This window comes from Arachis hypogaea, chromosome 13 (genome assembly GCF_003086295.3).
Source record: "Arachis hypogaea cultivar Tifrunner chromosome 13, arahy.Tifrunner.gnm2.J5K5, whole genome shotgun sequence".
Lineage (NCBI taxonomy): Eukaryota > Viridiplantae > Streptophyta > Magnoliopsida > Fabales > Fabaceae > Arachis > Arachis hypogaea.
The window spans coordinates 34918560-34937736 of record NC_092048.1 but is presented as its reverse complement, the minus strand read 5'-3'; the positions used below and the strand labels follow the sequence as shown (position 1 = coordinate 34937736).

Sequence of the window (19177 nt, the reverse complement as noted above, 5' to 3'; positions counted from 1 at the left end):
ATTTCTAAATTCAAAATCACGTTTATATCTATTAAATAATGATTCTTGAATATTTGCAAATTACTGTATTCGACTATTTGTTTAAAAATGACCAACTAGAAACATATAAGAAGAGTAATAAATAAATTTGATAATAATTAAAATTACATGAGTGGATCTAATTATTCGTAATAAATAGTTATTTTGAAATACCAGTTTTTTATTTTCTATATTTTTTAGTTCTTTAGACAAATATTTTGACAAGCGAGTACAAAATATATCATTACGAATGTTTAAACTAAGATGTTTACTATAAAGATATACCATGACACTTTCATGTTGTAGGTACCACAATAGCGTGGCAAATGATGGAACGAAAATGATTAAACATCACAAAGGGAGTGTTTTGAAAATGTTAAATGATAACATCCTAGAAAGCAAAAAGTGTAACTGCAAGTAAAGCCAGCCACCAAGGGTGGACTCCAATTCATTAACGAACTTCGAATTAAAATCTTGTAATCATTGCTAATGGTAGGGTCTCTTTTTTTAACTTTTTTGAATACAAATTAAGGTTCTTCTCAAATGTAGTTAAATTAACAATTCATCACACTTTACTATCTCTAGAAATCTTAAGCCATGGAAGAGGCACCAAGATTCTATTAAAGAACCAGATAAGAGTAGGCAAATATACGATAGTAGAACTAAATAAAAATAACTCTCATATTCCAGGCCTCACTTATTTTACAACATCAATAAACATTGGTTAAGCATCACTCTAGAAGAACTCGATTAGGCTGCATATAGCTTTCATTTGGCATCATCAAACATAATCTCACCCCCTAAGCCGGGAAAGACAATTTAGTTTATAAAAAATAAAAGTTAAAAAAATGAAAAAAAAAAAAAGAACTGCAATGATTGATCAACCTAGCTTCTCCATAAATGTCTCAACCAAGGTTTGTCCATTGACTATTTTTGTCGTTGCAATGATTAAATCATATGCCATGCCTTCCTGCAAAATCAACATTATAAATTTGATTTAGGAACCAAATAGAAGTGTTGGATGCGACGATTTATGTATCTCTACCTAATAGTTTAACCTTTTGAAACAAGCGATTTCATGACAAGAAGAGATTCACACCTAATGTGACACACTATACACCATTCTAGAAAGATAATGCCTCTAGTACACATCATCAAAAAGATAAGACATGATAAGCCACAAATTTACTAAGCAAATACGTCCATTCACCTGCTACATTATGGATCAATAGCCAAGTTTACAAAACCAGGATCTAAATAGTAGGAAGAATGTATTGGTTAGCATGTTAAAAGCAATTTGAAAAAAGAAACAATTGCCACACCTGATAACAGAGAAACCGAAGAGCAGAAATCTCTGCAAAGGTAACACCTCCAACAAAGACAACAAGCACAGGGCACGCCTCCCATCAGATACTCTGAAATATGTAACGGGTCAGAAGGAAAAAAAACGTTATCAAAGAAGTTATAAAACTTCTTCCTTTAAGACTAAAATCTTTTGCAATTTCTGAAACTCCTATTTCAAATGTGAACCACCAAGTTCCAACTGCTATCTCTTTCAGTAAACTAAAAACAAAGGAAATGGCAGAAAAGCGATTGAATTCTTTCTTGCATTTAGGGTTTATTTTCCCAGGTAGTAAAGCTCACCTCTGCTACTAAGTGATACCCTTAACAAATAATAAATTGTAGATGAATAAAAGATAGGATCCATCTGAACCTTATTAGTTATATTATTATTGCTAAATATTTTAGCAGTGTCAAATCAATGCACAAGCATTGCATTTATGGAGATTGATGTAAACCCATACTTGGCTATGCCGGTTGAAATTTCTGATAAAGAGTCAAATGATGGGCTATTTGAGAATGCACCCTGTAAAAGCAACCAAGCAAGCCAAACTTTAAGTATAAATAGAAAGAGAGATTAAGGTAAGTGGAGTATACAAGTGATATGACTAATATGAACAGGATAAGTGAAATATTGCTGGAACAGTTATAAGATTTTCAGCTGGCTAATTATAGCATGCACCGATATTATGATTTAGAAAAGTTAATAAGTACTAACCCTCTTTGTTTCCAGGTGAGGTCCAGGTAGCAGCTTCAAAATTTCTTCAACAGGTCGCCTGAGAGACCAATTATCACATTTAATATTGCATGAGTTGCTTTAAAACTAAGCTCACAATCAAATTATCTTTTTGAATAAATGTATTGTGTTTAAATGAAAATCTGGAACTAAAGGCTAAGATAATTTGATTAGCATGGAAATTGCTATTTATAATAATACAATATAGTCTTCCAATTTGAAATAAGTTAAGAAACTAAACAATATTGGAACTCAACAGAGAGCACAACTATAAAGTAGTATGTACTAATAATAACAATAACATCATTGGAACCTTGCTTATAAATGAAACTTGCAGCTCTATAAACTTTTTGTCTTTAAATTTTATATATGATCATGTTAGATAAATAATTAATTTCCATGCTCAATAATAGCTATGAAGAGGGCCTTTAGTATTGAAATTTCAAACTTACCATCCAGATCGAATGGCATGCTGGATCAGACGAATGCTAAGTGGTGCATATCCAGAGAAGACATAAGAGATATCATTAGGGCTGTAATGGGAGGGAAATCACTTAAAAATTAGTAGGGATACAAGAGTGCAACAAGTAGATAATTGCAAAACAGCATTTTTTTAATAAAGTAATGATGATGTAAATGAATCCCATGAAAGATTTTGCAAGAAATATCATGTACTATATACACTAAGACAAATTGAAACATTAACACCATTAGTAATTGCTACTGAGAAGTGAATATAACAGAGGAATACTTGTGGTGTAGCCACAAAAGATGAGCAATTAAAAATAAGTAGTAATAAATAAATAAATAAAAATTAAATTAAAAAAAGAGCACGTACTCTGGGAACATCAATGTTGCAACAATTAACCTTTAATGAGGTGATAGTGAGATGCTTATTTCCGTATTTATTACCATTTCATAATGTCTAACAATCGCCCTACCCCAAATCCCACCGCAAAAAGAAATTATTTTAGTTGTGTTGTATACATACTCATTAACACATTTCTAAAGAAGAATCCATAACTTTCTAATATGTGGCTGTATAACTTAAACAAAAGAGATTAATTTTAAAATACTATTGGTGTCAAATATTTTGCATTGCCAATCAAAACCACATCTCATTATATGCATGACTTGAGGGGTAGTTATTGTAAAGTCAAAACAACTTGCAAGACAATTACTTCTGGGACAATTGTTGCAAGAGTCAAAATGCTTCTAGCACTTTTACACTAACATGCATCAACCTCCTAATCAAAATTGGAAAAACACAATAAAGGTGTCCAAGCATCACATTATCTAGAAGAAAATTACTTGGCTATATCAGTGTCTTCAACCACAAGCTGCAGAGCACGTTTTATGGTAAGCTGGTTGCTCCTTGACTCCTAAGAGGATCAAATGCAAAATGAGCATTAGTTAAAAATATGTCCACAAATATAATAAAAAAAAATTAAAAAATCCCAAAGACCCATTTGAGCTTGCAAGTAAAATACTAGTTCATGATACCTGCTTTTTAAAGAGCCCAGCTTTCTCTAAATTATTTAGGGTTGTTATGTGCTCAAATCCATAGCTATGTAGTAGTTCTCTCCTAAAAATGGAAGTTACAAACATATGAGACAACAATGAGTACCACAAAATAAGATTTCTTGGTATAATGCAGACAAGCAAGAATGGAGAAATATTACAAGTAACCTAGTTTCTATAGAGTAAGAAAAGGAAAGTAAAAGAAGAAAAGATCCATGGTCATTCAAGCTTGCCTTAAGTAGTCAAAATGCTTCTTTGGCAACCCATAATTAGTAACGAAAAATAGGATTAGAAGGCGCAGGACCGTCGTCAAAGGCTCCTGCTTGTGGATCAGCTCTTCAATATAGTCAAAGCATCTGCATAAATTAGCAACTAAAGTTTCACATCTTAAAAACATAAGCTATGTACAAGCAGAAATCTCTAAAGCATAATGCATCACCAGTTAGCAAACTCCAAACATTGACCAGATTAATTGACAATAAAATGCCATCCAAATACTTTAAGGATGTCTGCATGCAACATCAACTCACATGTCATAACTCTGAGACTCAACAATTGTATGTTCCATATCAAGCTGCCCCAGAAATGAAGGCTTTGATGTGAATGTTGTCAGATGCTGAGCGAGATTTATGTGTCTCTGAAAAAATAATTTCAAGCATATTATGTTTTGATAACTCTAAGAATCTAGTTAATGAAGTCAATGTCAAAATGAACAAGTTCTTACAGTGATTTCTGGCAATGAGTTCAGCTTTTTCACGAAGTCCTTCAACTCAAAAACTGATTGTGACTGGATATTATGGAAAGCAATATTTTAGAATGCCTTTGGCGATCCATCTTAATATAAATAGTTAAAAAAACTTGTTTAGGCTTCTCAAAGTTTAAATACTTGAACATATGCAGTTAACTATTTTATTATTCTTAGGTTGCATTAATGAGCATGCATACAACTGGAACAGCTTGAAGGATTTGATCTCCAAGGTAAAGTATGCAATAGGATTCCAGTCGATTCGATAAATAATTTCACATAAAAATTTGGTTTTGAAATAGTTTTTGTTTTCTTGCAAAATTAATTGGAAAAGCAGCATCCAAGTATAGGACATCAACTTACAGTAGTCGTCATCTCAGTGTAGTCTTGCTTCATGGATGTAGCTTTTTGACGCAAAATCTGCAATACTGCAGACAGCAACTAAGAAACTAGAACTACAAGGGAACCATAGATGGTCTATCTAAATAACCTTTTCAAGAGAGAGAGAGAGAGAGAGATTAGTCAAGATAAATATAAAATTAACCTGGACAACAACTTCAAAGTTGAGATCCCATATCTCCTTGAAGAGCTTGTCACTAACACAGGACAGGAAAGCAAATTTCAAGATATATAAAGAGCAAATGGTAAATAAAAGATAACAGGTATGATGCAAGTAAAGCATCTCAAACCTCATAGATAAGAGAGTTAACATCCATCAACATTGCATCATTAATAGAAGGTAGAAACTAAAAGAGGAAGTCAGAAAAGTAACCTACGTTGAATTAAGTGGAACTTTAGTTTTTTTTTCCCCTCTTGCTGAAGTCCCATAATAGACACATCAAGCTCTATAGAACCATTCTTGATATTCAAAAACTGCAGTATACAAATGCAATAAGATAGAAAAAAGGTAAGCCACATTTCAACTCTTTCCATATGCTGAAATTATATATTTCTGAAAACAAAATCATGGCACCAGAATAAGCCATGAAGGCTACATAATGCTCCAAAACTACTTATCCAAATAACTAAAGCAGGTATTGGAAAGTTTTGGTATTCATACTTACAATATTAAAATTCAGAAAGAAATGAAAGGAATGAATATACTAAGCAGACCAAACTTGATTAGGAGATATTCTCATATTCTTAGGAGAAAAGACCGATCATCAAATAACAAGCAATAAAATATACTATGCAATATGTATCCTTTCATAAATATGTAGGCTGCTTCTGCATTAACTTGCCTCATCAAGTAATCCTTCATATGTTAATTGAGAACACAAAGGAGTAACCATATCCACCTGCATTCATTGTGTACCCAATTTCAGTGATAAGTTTTGAGGATGTCAATTGTATCCAGTAAATGGAACGGCAGGACATACCTCTCTATCTAAAAGGATTAGTGTGTTTATCTCTGGCATAACCATCTATATACAAATATCAAACAATCAGAGGACTGTACGGCGTATTTAAATAAGCTTTGAAAACTCTCACTGTGTGTATGAGATTTATTCTTTATGGGGTATCTTTTGGCTGTTTTACTGTTGCCAGTTATCTTGAAGAAAGAAAGGGAAAAAAACAGAGTAGAGCATGATTATGTCAGATGAGTTGACTGGTTCCTCAGCCTGCATTCGGTTAAGGATGTCTGCAACACGCATAGATGCTTTTCCTTTTGCCCTCAGATTTGGTATCACTCCAAAAGAGAACTGCAAAATAAAATAATAAAATACAACAACGAAACAATTTTAAGAAAGAGGACAAGCAGATCGATGATATTATATCAAAAAGGGAATTCTATTTGTATTTGATTATCTCCTATCAGTTTGATGATAATTGTTCTGAGTCCAAAACTTCCCTGCTAACAAATTTGACAACATTATGTATTCAAAACTACAACCTCAAGTTTGTGAATTGCTTTTGCGATATGCCAAAGCGAGCTTGTATCACCATCAACTTGGCACTCCTACCATAGATGAGAAGGCAAACAAGGATAAGTAATTGTTCAAAGCAAATATTAAATGGAAGACAATTTCAAAGATGATAAATTATAACTCATAGGGACAACAATACCAAATTAACTCAATAGATATATCAGGAAGAGCAGAAATGGTAATATCCAACAACATACTTTGTAAGCAAGGTCAAGCTCAAATGATAGTACATCCTCATCCATTGGTACAATATACAAGGGATACTCCTCGATTGTAACCATGTTATGTAATTTCTCTTCCTCAAGAACCTGTTCACAAGAAAATATAATTATTTTGTATGGTAGGACAAGTATACTAGTACAACATACTCAAGTTAAGGGAAAACACACTTTCTCACAAACAATAGTGCGGTGGGGAACAAAATAAACATGATATTCTCTTTGTAGTCCTTTCGATTCGTCATGGTGAATATTAGAACATATATGTCGCATCAAATTAGGCTGAGATCGCACGAGGTAGACCACTTTGGTGCAGTCAGTTTGAATGTGGTCAGCTGAAAGATGCCGTAATTCAACTCCATGCTCCTATTTCACCAGTTCAACACAACCTCTCAGTATACAATAAAACTATCCAATCATCTAAACAACAAACTACTACTTATAAAAAAATTCCAACTATCTTCCATGGGCAAGAATGATTTTTCTGAAATCTAATACAATAAATATGTTCCGTGTAAAAATTGAATAGAAGCGAAAGACAGAAAATTTAATTACCTTGAGTAACGATGTCTGTATGATGAGAGAGAGAGAGTCCCCTAGCTTCGGATCGATAACCAAACACTTCTTCCCTTGAATCTAAAACAAGAACGACCACAAGCAATTTACAAAGTCAGTTTGATTTTTGAGTGCATCACAACGAATTGCACTCAAAACCAAAAAAGGACAAACAAATTGGTGGGAATTGAGAAACAATTACGTTCTTGAGGATGTTGATGAGCTCCTTTTGGGATTGTTCCCTGAAATATAACCATATAAATTAAAAATTTAGAATTGTTATCAAATAATACTTTTAAAATAGGTATACCTGATTGAAATGAGATTGATGGGGGCATTATCCAGGTTGGGAATCTGAGCCATTGTAATTGGAATGAAATTAGCGGTTCAAAGAGAGTTTCAATCGAAGCGCATCTTACGCTAACGTACACCCGCAGATCAATCACTGATAACGCTACTCAACACTAAGCTACTTTAGCCTGAACTGAGAATCCTGTAATAAAATGTAACAACTTCACCAAAACTACTTACTTCCGCCAACTCAACCTATAACATGGAGTACAGAAAAAAAAAATAAAAAAAATGTATACCCTTCAACTTTAATTTATGTGTTTTTAGACCTGAGTTTTTTTATTTTAACATGGTCCACACGGGGATAAAAATGATCACAAACTCAAATCCTATGGAAGAAAAGATAAATACCTTACTGAGAAGAGTTCATCAATTAAAAAGGAGAGAATGGTTCCTGCTGTTCAAGCTTGTTCATAAGAAAAGAAACACGGTAGCCGATCAGCCTGCAAAGTGAGCGGTTGAGAGCAATCGCGATCTCACAGTCTAGGAGCTCTCTCCGGCTATGGTGGTGACTGAGATCAGCTTTTTTTTTTTTTGGTATTCAACTGACATCAGCTTTGATGCCATGGCACTTGTCTTTGTTGGAAATGTTTGTAGTATTTTGGGCCTCTTTAGTCTGGGCTTCTAGCCCATTCCTCCAACCAAAATGAAACAAAAATAAACGGCCATGTTTTTACAAGCATAGCATAAAAGGCCCTTTCCCAAGCATAAATATCTATTGATCCAAATTAGTCATTCCGGTAAATTTTTTTTACTCTTAAATTCGATACCGTAGAAATAAAGAAAAAAAGCTCTTAAAAGTTATTAGTTCTCTGTTATTTTAAATCATATATATATATATATATATATATATATATATATATATATATATATATATATATATATATATATTATTTGATAAGTAAGTTTCTAAAAAAATTAATTATATGATATTAGCTCTAAAAATATAATTATAAAATAAATTAGCGTATTTTTAAAACGATAAAAAATTAATATGTCCAACAGAAATAATTCTTGAGAACTTCTATAAAATAAAAATTTATTAGAAAACAAAATTTTTTTATATGATATTTTTTTGAGAACTAATTTAGATATTTAATCTATATCTAATAGGTTTTTTGGTGTTTTTCTATTTCTAATGATGTAAAATTGTATGGCTGTAAATTTTTATTGTATTTAGGTTCAATTATTTTCTTAATTTTTATAATTTTATTAATTTTTTAGTTATACATTTATAATTTAAAATTTTGTATTTTTATATTAGATATTTTCTATTTAATCCTCATCAATAGTTATCTTAGAAAAAACTTATAATCCTAATTGCATAACTCATCTTACATCAAATATAAAAATAAATACTTCAACAATATTTCATATTATTTTACACAAAAGTGATTAGTAAATATCTAATTAAAAATTTTTATTTAATATAAAAATTTAGTCGGGAAGTTAATAAAATTATATATACTAATAGAATCACTAAACATTATCTTTATTGCTGTATCAATTTTCACGAGTTAAAAATATAGATTTAGTTGATGTCATTTATGCCATTTATGTAGCTCACTTGGAATTTAGATTTTCTTGATGAATGATGAAAGACGTCGCCTAATTATGTGGGAATTGTGGAATGTTGTCAGTTTTACAGGAATATATTTCTAATTTTCTCTATAATAGATGCTGCTGCAACTATAGAATTTTGTGGGTTGAATGCTTGAAATACTAGTTGAACTTGTCTAAAGCTCGGTTCGATTTATTTTGGAGTTACTAAGATAATATTTAATATCATTTCTTCTGAATATGGTATCTATTCTATCTATTCTATCTATTTATTTTATCTATTTTATTATATAAATATTATATTTTTATATTTAATGATAAAACTAACATAACATATTTTTTAAAATATCTTTTAATTTATTTTTTTAACTTATTAAATTCAATTCGTTACAATAAATATTAACTAATGAATTTAATTAAATATTTAAATATTATACAATTTATTATAATTTATATTAATCAATTAATTGTAATTCATTATATCAGTTAATTAATTGATTAATTTATTAAGTATATAAGAAAGTTATTGTTCTGAGAGTTACCTGAAACGGTAATTTGGGTCTGAACGTGAGGTCCAGACTTCTTCTAAGGCAGCGTCCAACTTGTTCTAATGCCGAGGTGCCGCCGTTCGAGTTCGTCGTGAGAAGGTAGGGGTAGTACCTGCAAGAGACTCCGATGCTTAAGTTAACAAAGGCTTTAAGCAAATTTTTAGTAGATAGGAACTTGAATATACCTGAGGGGTGTCAGTGTATTTATAGTAAAAAGATAATCACCTTTTTTTAGGAGTTCCACTTTTATTGGTGGACAGTCGTTCTCTTTATCTTGAGAGTTTGTTGGGTCTATCTTTTAGGAGAGATAGAAATAGTATGAGAGATTTGGAGAGGCACTTACTTATTTAGATAAGTGGAACTGAACCTCCTTAACGCATTCAGCCTCTTAGAAGGTCGGGTGAGTGGAAGAGGCTACCCTTGAGGGGCCTTTATCCTTAATGGGCCTGGACTGCATTTGGGTCAGGGTATGAACTGTACCCCTACTTAAGTTTGAGCTTTCATAAGGTCGGATCCAAGTATTTGTGGCTCCAGTCTCCATTGTCGGGTATGCCGCCTTCAAGAGGTTGGGTACTCGAGATGTTTCAAAATTTTGAAATGTTGCCACTTTAATAACATGGCGAATGTTACCTGGTAGTTTTCTGAAAATTCGCACGTGGCTTTAAAGAGGGGTGCAAAATGTCGTTTTTGCCCCTTGTTCATAAAAAGTTAATCTCTTTCCTCTTTTTTCTTTTCTGTTACTGAAAACGCTCACCTTGCCTTGTTTCCTTCATCAAAAAACCCCCTTCACTCTTCTTCCTTTGTTATTTGCTTTATACTGCATTTTAAGTCAATATTTCTTCATCTTGAACCCTTTGAAAGTTCTCGTTTTGCTTTTTCAAAGAGAAACGTTCGTGTTTCTTGCTGTTTGACGTGCCTCTTTACTTCTGCATTTCATTAAGGTTGGTGTTTTTATCCATTTTCGTTCTATTACAATTGCTCTGGGTACTTGTATTTGCCTTAGATTTTGAATGGTCATTTAAAATGTTGTTGGTGATGGGGTTTTGTATTTCCTTTAGTATTGTCACTTCTTGTTTGTTCTTGAAAACTGTTCGCTGCTTGGGATTTGTTGCTAGGGACTTTGATATGGTTGTATTATTCTCAAATGGTATCGCTTTTGCTTGGTTGGAAGCAATATCATTTCTGTGTTCAAAATTTGATGATGATTCGCTGTGTTTATGAGATTTTATGAGAACTGTTGTTAATTGCTGGTGTCATTAATAATGACCTGACTTCTTTGTGACTATTGTCCGACTTTCCGACTTGTTGTGACGATTTTTCTTTGTGTGTTGCATTTGTAAGTATAGCCTTAATGTCTCGCTCTGTAATTTACAATATGTTAACCAAAGTTCCCTCTCACTTAACCTGGGTAGATATTTCTGTTCTTACTCCTGTCCTTGTTATTGATAGAAAGTATGTCGGAATCTTCCAGAGGCACCATAGATTGTATGAAAACCAGAAAGATGAGCGGAACTATGAGATAGTGGTAGCTGATCCCGAGGAGAGGGTATGTTTTCTAACATTGGATAGGTCGGAATGCCCTTTCTTTTATGATGATTGCCTTTTCACTAAGCTAGACATTAGGTTTCCTTTTTCTGACTTTGAGATTAATGTCCTCTGTACTTGCAACGTTGCTCCTACCCAACTACACCCTAACTCATGGACTTTTCTGAAAATATACCAACTCCTTTGTCGGGAATTGGATATCCGACCTTCCCTGAAAGTGTTCTTCTATCTCTTTGTGCATACCAAACCTTTTAGCTCTAAAAAATTAGGTTAGGTTTCTTTCTGAGTTGTTTAAGGGAGGAAAGTTTTTTCTATTTTGACGAGTCTTTTCACGATTTTAAAAATTATTTTTTTAATCCGAACTGTTGAGGATGCCCAACCTTTCTTTATTGACAAGAACGATGAACCCTTTTTTCATTGTATTGGGAAGAGAGACCAGTAATAGCCAAGTATAATGTAAATGATTTAGATGAGCTCGAAAAGAGTGTAATTGGCTTATTTCAAGAGTATTAGGGCTGGCCTCCCTATTTAGACACCAAAAAATTCTTACGGGATCCCAGTCAACTCTAGTCCGAACTAGGTAGCCATCCTTTCTTTTATAGTTTTACTTATAAATTCTTGTTGTAAAATTGTGTTGGCGGCTAATGTGTCTTTATTTGCAGAAAAAAATGGCTCCTAAGTTGGCTGCCATTAAAACACTTCGGGCCACCAGAAAGAACGTTATGGCTCGGGACATACAACTAAAAGAAGCTGGTGACGTTGTTGCCCAGTCTTCTCCCTCGAAGTCAGACTCGGGTGCGTCAGCTTCGCAGAAGGTTATACACGTCCCTCCGTTTTGGCCAATTCTCTTTATCTCCGCCACTGATAGTGTTGTGGCCCGTCCTCATCCTTCTTCCTCCGAACAAAATCCCAAAAGGTAAAAGACTGGAGAGCGGGAAAGCATATACAACATGGGCTTTGACGGGCTTGCATGGAGCGAAAAACATATTCTCCCTCATAGCCACATTAGTATGGATGATGTGTCCCTCAAAAGCCATCTTCAGCTCCTGGCCCGAGGTAGAATTCGAACAGCAAGCGTGTGTGTAGCCTTGACCAGAGTGTTGGAGAAAACTTCCCTTAGCGCCACTCACAGCTCCTTGGTGGCTACCCAAGTCGAGGTGGTTTCATTGGAGGAGACAAAAAAGGAGCCTAAAGAGGAGAGTGATACATTGTTGTCCGACTTGGGCAAAGCTCAGGCAAAGGCAAAACAGGCAGAGACAGCCTTGGCTATGTCAAAGGATTTAAGAATGAAGGCGGAGGAGAGCTACACCCATGTCTTCGGAGAGAGGCTCGACCTAGTGGATGAGCTGGCTAATGTTCGGGACAAATATGCAGAACTCGAGGAATATGTGGCTGAAGGAATGGATGAAATGTTTGCAAATTTAAAGGCCTAGTTTCAAGTTATTGCTGCTGAGGCAAACCTTTTCCTGATCAGCCAAGATAATATTGTGGTAGACGAGAAGATCGTCCTGGCTCCCGAGGATGATGAGGAGGTTCATTTGCACGACCCAAAAATTTCGGATGCAGAGATCAATCAAATTTTCCAAAATCCCAAGGTCCCCTCTGGGAATGAGGTCATTAGTGGTGAGCTCCCTCCTTCTCCGACTAGCCCCATCGCAGCTGTGCCGATTTCTGAGTATGACCCGACTCCTTCCACCCAAGCTGAAGATACTGTCACAGAAGAGCAACTTAATCCTTTGTAATTCCGTCTTTAGCAGTTTGAATGGCCCAATGTGTGAGTCTTTTAAGAACAATTTTTTTTTTTGTAATAGCTTGTAGCCTTGATCACTTTTTTAGTTGTATTTTTTTTGACAATTTTAGTTTTTTTTTTTTATCAAAAAACCTTTCTTCATTTTCATCATGATTATAGGTTTTCAGTAATTATTTTTTGTCGAATTAGATCTTAGCCTATATAGCCGTTTAGTTGTAAATCGTGTTTTGACAACTTTTTAATACTGTTTCTTTGCTAAGTTAAATGATGTCGGTGAAGTAGGTCAGTATAGTGCTTTTCTTTGTAAGTTCCGTCTTCCTGTAATCGGACTTTGTCAAGTTACTTTTTCATTTCGTTTTTATTCTACCTTGATTTTGAGGTTGATCTTACAAATTGTTTACATAACTTCTTATATTAATTTGTACCTCGTCGCTTCAACTTGCCGACCATTCTAGGTCGGATAATGATTTTTGCGGTTTGTCAAGCTTAAATTAATGCATTTTTATAGGAAACTTTTAAGAATGAAGTGGATTTATCATTGATAAATGAAAAATGCCTTTCCATAAATTGGCTAATAGGATTTTGACTACTCTTAGCCCGTGTTATGGTGCCTCATTAAATCCCCTTCCGAAAAAATCCTTCTCGAAAAAAAATTATGAAGTCGGGAAAAATGAGTATATCAAGGAACAAGGTGCGCTATCTAACTGTAGTACTTCTTCAAGTTACACGCGTGCCACGACCTCGAGAGTTCCATCCCTTGTAAGTCGGATACCTTATACTAACCTTTCCCTAAGACTTCAACAATCTTATAGGGTCCTTTCCAATTCGCAGCTAGCTTTTCGTTGCCCGACTTCTGAATCCTGATGTCATTTTGTATCAGTATAAGATCGTTCGTGATAAAGGTTCTTTTGATTACTTTATGATTGTACTTCAGAGCCATCCTTTGCTTTAGTGCTTCCTCTTTGATCCGAACTTGTTCTCGAACTTCTGGGAGGAGGCCGAACTCTTCCTTTTATGCTGGATATTGGCCCTTTTATTGTAGAATATAACCCTTGGAGATTCTTCAGCGATCTCTATGGGAATCATGGCTTCTATTCTGTAAGCAAGTCAAAAAAATGACTTCCTTGTTGTGGAGTGAGGAGTTGTCCGATATGCCCATAAGATTTGAGAAAGTTCGTCTACCCATGCTCCTTTTACGTCTTGTATTCGACATTTTAACCAGGCCAATATGACTTTGTTTATAGTTTCAGCTTGTCCATTGGTTTGAGGATATTTCACCAATGTAAATTGGTGCTAAAAATATTTTTATTATAAAATACCAATGTCATTTTATGCTATTACTATACTTGTATAAAATATTAAAATAATCAAATATTTTCCTATTTCATACTAAAATTACCGTATGTAAAAAATTTAGCCAGAAGATGCATAATTTTCATAATTTGAAATTCGTTTTGAATATATTGTTCTTTAATGCAGGTATTAATTGGATGGATAGGATTTTATTTGTTAAATGATAAATTGCTCTAAATAATGGCTAGAATAGAAAAAGACTTGAAAGTTAAAACATGAAAATAAAAAAGACTTTGGTAGGATATTTATTAAGGTTATTAGTTTTAGCATTAAAAACTTAAAAAAAGATCTTCACTAAATATACATTATAATTTATAAATACGCTAAATATCAATTTTCCGTTTTTTATAAAACAAGATTATATTAAGTGTAAGCAAAATTCAATTCAAATAAAAATGTGTTATATTAACTTTAGATAAAATGAGAGAAGGAGAAAGCGGGAGCGAGCGGTTGAGGATGAAACACGGTGAGGAAGATGGCCATGCCATCGGAAGAGATAAGGGGGAGAGCGTGGGTGGGTGTGTATCCGGTGTTAAGGAGGGTTCTTCTCGAGAGGGATTAGGAAAGCCATCCAAGGTCTCTTTTAGAGATGAAGTCATTGGTGCAGAAAAGTCTAAGGCCTTTGTATTAGTAGGGTCTTTATCTGGGGATGGTATCGCGACGGTGACAGGTAAGCAGGGTGATTCTCGTCCACCAAGTGTCAGTTTTACCAAGGAGGCAAAGAGCTGTCTAGCTGAACCTTATAAGGAAGCCATCGTGATCAAGGTGCTGGATAAGTATTATGGCTACACGGCTCTCATGCATAAGCTCCGGATAGTATGGCGCATCAAATGAGGGTTTGATTTGTTGGATGTGGGATTTGGATATTTTTTGGTTAAATTTGATATTGCTGGGGATCGTGAGAAAGTCATTCTTGGTGGCCCGTGGTTGATAGACGGTCACTATGTTGCAGTAAAGCCATGGGATGTGGATTTTAGGCCATGCGAAAAATCTTTTGGATCAACGCTGGTATGGATTCGAGTCTCGGGACTTCCAATTTGGTGCTACCAGGAACAAGCAATGCTGCGAATTGCTTCTGCAATTGGGATTCCGGTGAAAGTAGATTTGGCTACTAAGTTGCAAAAAGAGGAAAATATGCCCGAGCTTGTGTTCAAATTAATCTTGAGTTGCCTGTAATCAAACATATTATAGTGGAGGGTGTGACTTATGAAGTGGAGTACGAGAGTTTACAGTTGATTTGTGCTACTTGTGCACGGTATGGGCATGATAAATCGTTGTGCATGGAGAAGGAGTCCTTGGAAGGAAACATAAATTCCTTTGGTGATGGAAAAAATAATGAAGCCCCAACACTAGTGTCACACAACAATCATGAGATTCAAAAAGAGGCTGAATCAGAAGCTCGTGATTTGGGTGAGAAATTAGGAGTTGTTAAAGGGAAGGATGTGGTTACGGAATCATTGGCTCCTCACGTGCCTGATGGTCTTGTTAATGAGGCATGCATGGATGATGGAGAGGGCTGGCAACAAGTGCTGCGTAAGAAAAAATTTTCAATGGGCCAGTCATCAGGTTTGAAGGACCAAGATGGAAAGCAGCACAAGTTTGGTTCGAGAAGGGTTCCAAGGCCCAATTTGCATGGTGATGGAGGCAAATCAACTGGCATTAGGATGGGGAAGCAAGAAAAACATGAAATTGCGCCATCTCCATCGCGCAGAACTCCTGCACGTCGTGGAATTTCTCTACGGAAGCGTCCTCGGCCTTCCTCCTTGCAGAACTCGCCAGTTGATAAAAATGGTGGCACAACGGAGGAAACCTTAGTAGATGGAAGCATGGCAAGTGCAGTGTCAGGGGGTCCAAAGGTGGCAATTATTGAGGATCAGAGTGTGCCAGTACTGCAGGACAAACCACCTATTGAGGTTGGTGATTCTGTTTAGAGTTTATGTTCTTATTTATTCTGTCCCTATTATTTATGGATAGTTTAAATATGATTGTTTGGAATATTAGGGGTGCTTCTAATAAGTTAGCCCGGGTGCATTGTAAGGAACTTGTTAGGAAATTTAGACATGTTTTCTTTATTGTGGTTGAAACTCACTCCCCTTTTCAGCATTTAAAATTATTTTGGGAAAGGTTGGGGGTATCACTCTGTTGGTATAGTAGAGGCAGAGGGGGCATAAGGGAGGTATTTGGTTTCTATCCTCTATGAAGGGTGTTTGTTGTAAGTTCATTGATGCTTTTGATCAGGGTGTTACTGTTGAGGTTCACTTTGATAATTTAATTTGGAGGTGTAGTGGTATTTATGGCAGTCCTCAATTTAATAAAAGGGTTCTCCTTTGGGATTATCTAGTTGCACAATCCATGGTTTTTCAAGGACCTTGGATTGTTCTTGGTGATTTTAATGAAGTCAAATTTTCTCATGAATCTAAGGGCTGTCAATTTTCTCATCAAAGAGCAGACATGTTTGCTACTTCATTAGGGGATAGTGGTTTGTTTGATCTGAAGACTATCGGGAGGCAGTTTTCTTGGTACAGGAGGGTGAAAAATTATGTTGACGTGGCAAAAAAGCTTGATCGAGTCTGTATAAATAGTAGTTGGTTATCTATCTTTCCAGAGGCTTATGCAGAAGTTTTAAATAGGCTTCAGTCTGATCATTGCCCTATTCTGGTGCGTTGTAAAGGTCGTCCTCAGCCTAAAGGAAATCGACCTTTCCGATTTGTTGCTGCTTGGGCTACTCATGCTGGGTATAAAGATATTATGAACCAGTCATGGTGGTCTGGTAATAGAGGAATTCATGGCAAGCTTTCAGAAGTACAGAAGAATTCACTAGAGTTTAACTCGAAGGTATTTGGTAACATTTTTGTTAAGAAATGTGAATTAGAGCAGCAGATTAATTATTTACAAAAGCGTTTGGAAGTGGTGGATAGTATTTATTTGCGTCAGAAAGAGCAACAGTTGCTTGATGATTATAATAATACTCTAGTGCAAGAAGAGCTCCTATGGTTCCAAAAGTCCAGAGAGCAGTGGGTAAGGTTCGGGGATAGGAATACAAGATTCTTTCATATTCAAACTCTTGCGCGAAGGAAGCATAATAAGATTCATGGCCTTTTTTCTCAAGGATGGAGTGTGGGAAATTGATCCAGAGGTTCTGAGTCAAGAAGCAGAGTCTTTCTATAAAAGCTTATTCTGTCATTTGGATGATGTTGATTTGGGTTGCCTTGGTGATGTGCCTCTTCCTTCTCTGAATGAGGAAGCTTGCAATAATCTTACAGCACCAGTTACTATGGAGGAAGTCAAAACAGCTGTTTTTCACATGAACTCTTTTAAAGCTCCAGGTCCGGATGGGTTTCAAGCTTTCTTCTTCAAAGAATATTGGGAGATCATTGGTCTTGATGTTTGGAAGATGGTTAAGCAGGCATTCTCCGGTGTTACTCTTGATCCGAGAATGTTGGAGACTTTACTAGTTCTCATTCCAAAGGTTGAATCACCGGTATCTATGAAAGATTTCAGGCCGATTAGTCTCTGCAATGTAGTTTACAAGATCATCACGAAGGTCCTTGTTAATAGGCTTCGTCCTCATCTTGCGGAGATTGTTGGCCCGCTTCAAGGAGGATTTATTCCGGGACGAGGAACTCCTGACAACATCATTATTGCTCAAGAAGTCCTCCACTTTATGAAGAAGACTAAATCAAAGAAAGGCACACTGGCCTTTAAGATTGATCTGGAGAAAGCTTATGACAGAGTTGACTGGAGGTTTTTAGCTCATACCCTTAAGAGCTTTGGTTTTCCTATTCCTACACTTAATTTGATTATGAATTGTGTCACTGCTTCTTCCTTATCTATTCTTTGGAATGGGAGTCGTCTGAATGGCTTTACTCCTAGCCGAGGTCTTAGACAAGGAGACCCTATGTCACCCTATCTTTTTGTGTTGTGTATGGAGCGACTGGCATGCTTTATTAGTCATCAGGTTGATTTGGGCTTGTGGGAGCCGGTTGCTATTTCTAGAGGGGGACCAAGAATATCCCATTTAATGTTTGCGGATGACTTGCTTCTATTCTGTAAAGCTACAAAGAGACAAGTGCAAAATGTGATGTTGGTTTTAGAGACTTTTTGCAAAGCATCTGGGATGAAGATTAATGTGGAGAAGTCTAAAGCGCTTTGCTCCAAGAATGTCTCTGCAACAAGGAAAGAGGTTTTCACTGGGGTATCCTCTATCAGATTTGTCCAGGATTTGGGCAAGTATCTTGGAGTTACCCTTAGCCATTCTAGGGTGACTCGTTCAGCTTTCAATGGTGTCTTGGATAAGATTCGGAGTAGGCTAGCAAGCTGGAAAGGGAGTTTACTCAGTCGGGCTGGTAGACTCTGCTTGGTTAATTCTGTTGCCGCTGCTATTCCCACGTACCAGATACAGGTCTCTATTTTTCCCAAAGGAATCATTAGTAAATTAGAGTCTATGATAAAGAATTTTCTTTGGAAAGGACAAGTTGATGGAAGAGGATTGAATCTTGTTAGTTGGAAGGTACTGGTTACTCCAAAAAAATATGGAGGTTTGGGGATTAGAGATCCTTATTGTGTAAATATTGCTCTTCTTGGGAAGCTAGTTTGGACTTTTTTCCAGCAGCCAAACAAGCTATGGGTCCAATTATTGGATGCCAAATACTAATCATCTCTATATGACTGTTTTAGTTATCCTAAGAACAAGGACTCTCCCATTTGGAGGTGTCTTTGCAAGGCTTGGAAAGTGTTGAAGGATGGGTTTGCTTGGTGTATTGGAGATTTGAACCAGAATTTTTGGTTTTCTAGCTGGAGGAGAGAAGGACGGTTATCTAATGAGATGGATTATGTCCATATTTCAGATTCGAATCTCCGGATACAGGATATTTGGTCGGTTGGTAGGTGGCATTTGGATACTCTTTATTCTCCTTTATCTCAAAATCTGAAAGATAATATTCTCTCTTACAATCCAGATGAACAAGCAGGTCCGGAAGTGGGTTGGTATTGGAGTGGGTCTGCTGCC

The 19177-nt window shown here is 35.6% G+C and overlaps 1 pseudogene; it reads right to left on the bottom strand.

Annotated features, from left to right (window-relative positions):
• Positions 1-598: 598 nt before the first annotated feature.
• On the bottom strand, positions 599-7978 carry LOC112738035 (vacuolar protein-sorting-associated protein 33 homolog; annotated as a pseudogene).
• Between the last annotated feature and the right edge of the window lie 11199 nt (positions 7979-19177).